Raw genomic sequence first — 2500 nt, 5'->3', positions numbered from 1 at the left:
AAGTGGAAGAAGGGAAAGAAGTGGAAGAAAGGGAAAAGGTGGAAGAAGTGGAAGAAGTGGAAGAAGTGGAGGAAGGGGAAGAAGTGGAAGAAGGGGAAGAAGTGGAAGAAGGGGAAGAAGTGGAAGAAAGGGAAAAGGTGGAAGAAGTGGAAGAAGTGGAAGAAGAAGAAGAAGAGGAAGAAGAAGAAGAAGAAGAAGAAAAGGAAGAAGGGGAAGAAGAAGAGGGAGAAGGGAAAGAAGAAGAAGAAGAAGAAGAAGAAGAAGAAGAAGAAGAAGAAGGAGAAGATGACGAAGAAGAAGAAGAAGAAGAAGAAGAAGAAGAAGGAGAAGAAGAAAAAGAAAAAGAAAAAGAAGAAGAAGAAGAAGAAGAAGAAGAAAAAGAAGAAGGAGAAGTAGAGGAAGAAGGGGAAGAAGGGAAAGTCAGAAAGATAATAAGTTGATATATGGGATAGAAATTGAGGAAACGGTCTAAAAGTAACGGCTGTAGAAATATGGTTGAAAAAAAGTGTGTTAGAAGAAATGTGTTAGAAGTGTGTTGGAAGAAGTGTGTTAGATGAAGTGTGTTAGAAGAAGTGTGTTAGAAGTGTGTTAGAAGTGTGTTAGAAGAAGTGTGTTAGAAGTGTGTTAGAAGAAGTATGTTAGAAGAAGTGTGTTAGAAAAAGTGTGTTAGAAGAAGTGTGTTAGAAGAAGTGTGTTAGAAGAAGTGTGTTAGAAGAAGTGTGTTAGAAGAAGTGTGTTAGAAGAAGTATGTTAGAAGAAGTGTGTTAGAAGAAGTGTGTCAGAAGAAGTGTGTTAGAAGAAGTGTGTTAGAAGAAGTGTGTTAGAAGAAGTGTGTTAGAAGAAGTGTGTTAGAAGAAGTGTGTTAGAAGAAGTGTGTTAGAAGAAGTGTGTTAGAAGAAGTGTGTTAGAAGAAGTGTGTTAGAAGAAGTGTGTTAGAAGAAGTGTGTTAGAAGAAGTGTGTTAGAAGTGTGTTAGAAGAAGTGTGTTAGAAGTGTGTTAGAAGAAGTGTGTTAGAAGAAGTGTGTTAGAAGAAGTGTGTTAGAAGAAGTGTGTTAGAAGAAGTGTGTTAGAAGAAGTGTGTTAGAAGAAGTGTGTTAGAAGAAGTGTGTTAGAAGAAGTGTGTTAGAAGAAGTGTGTCAGAAGAAATGTGTTAGAAGTGTGTCAGAAGAAGTGTGTTAGAAGTGTGTTAGAAGAAGTGTGTTAGAAGTGTGTTAGAAGAAGTGTGTTAAAAGAAGTGTGTTAGAAGAAGTGTGTTAGAAGTGTGTTAGAAGAAGTGTGTTAGAAGAAGTGTGTTAGAAGAAGTGTGTTAGAAGTGTGTCAGAAGAAATGTGTTAGAAGTGTGTTAGAAGAAGTGTGTTAGAAGTGTTAGAAGAAGTGTGTTAGAAGAAAGGAAGTGTGTTAGAAGAAGTGTGTTAGAAGAAGTGTGTTAGAAGAAGTGTGTTAGAAGAAGTATGTTAGAAGAAGTGTGTTAGAAGAAGTGTGTTAGAAGAAGTGTGTTAGAAGAAGTGTGTTAGAAGAAGTGTGTTAGAAGAAGTGTGTTAGAAGAAGTGTGTTAGAAGAAGTGTGTTAGAAGTGTGTTAGAAGAAGTGTGTTAGAAGAAGTGTGTTAGAAGAAGTGTGTTAGAAGAAGTGTGTTAGAAGAAGTGTGTTAGAAGAAGTGTGTTAGAAGAAGTGTGTTAGAAGAAGTATGTTAGAAGAAGTGTGTTAGAAGAAAGGAAGTGTGTTAGAAGAAGTGTGTTAGAAGAAGTGTGTTAGAAGAAGTGTGTTAGAAGAAAGGAAGTGTGTTAGAAGAAGTGTGTTAGAAGAAAGGAAGTGTGTTAGAAGAAAGGAAGTGTGTTAGAAGAAGTGTGTTAGAAGGAGTGTGTTAGAAGAAAGGAAGTGTGTTAGAAGAAAGGAAGTGTGTTAGAAGAAGTGTGTTAGAAGAAGTGTGTTAGAAGAAATGTGTTAGAAGGAATGTGTTAGAAGAAATGTGTTAGAAGAAAGGAAGTGTGTTAGAGGCAAAACAGGACTTTGGTTAGTACGGTAAAGTATATTAGGAAGCGTATAAGCGTAATGTTAAGAAATGAGATTGTGGACAAACAGGAATTATGAGATCTGAATTAGTTGGTATTATCATTATTTTTAATTATTATTATTATCTCAACCGCTACTATTACTACTACTACTACTACTACTACTACTACTACTACTATTACTGTTATCATTATTATCCTAACTGTTGCTGACGCTATAAAAATAATGATACAGAAGCAAGAGGAAAAAATAAAATGAGAGAACACACACACACACACACACACACACACACACACACACACACACACACACACACACACACACACACACACACACACAGAGACACGCACAGGAAACGGTGTATGCAAATCATATCACTTAATTGTCCAGAACCAGACATATGTACAACGTCTCTCTCTCTCTCTCTCTCTCTCTATCTATCTATCTATCTATCTCTACAAATACGCGTGTCGTCGGTGCTCATCTCC

Source organism: Eriocheir sinensis, chromosome 24 (assembly GCF_024679095.1).
Source record: "Eriocheir sinensis breed Jianghai 21 chromosome 24, ASM2467909v1, whole genome shotgun sequence".
Classification (NCBI taxonomy): domain Eukaryota; kingdom Metazoa; phylum Arthropoda; class Malacostraca; order Decapoda; family Varunidae; genus Eriocheir; species Eriocheir sinensis.
The sequence above is the reverse complement of the archived record's forward strand: the minus strand, read 5'-3'. Positions refer to the sequence as shown.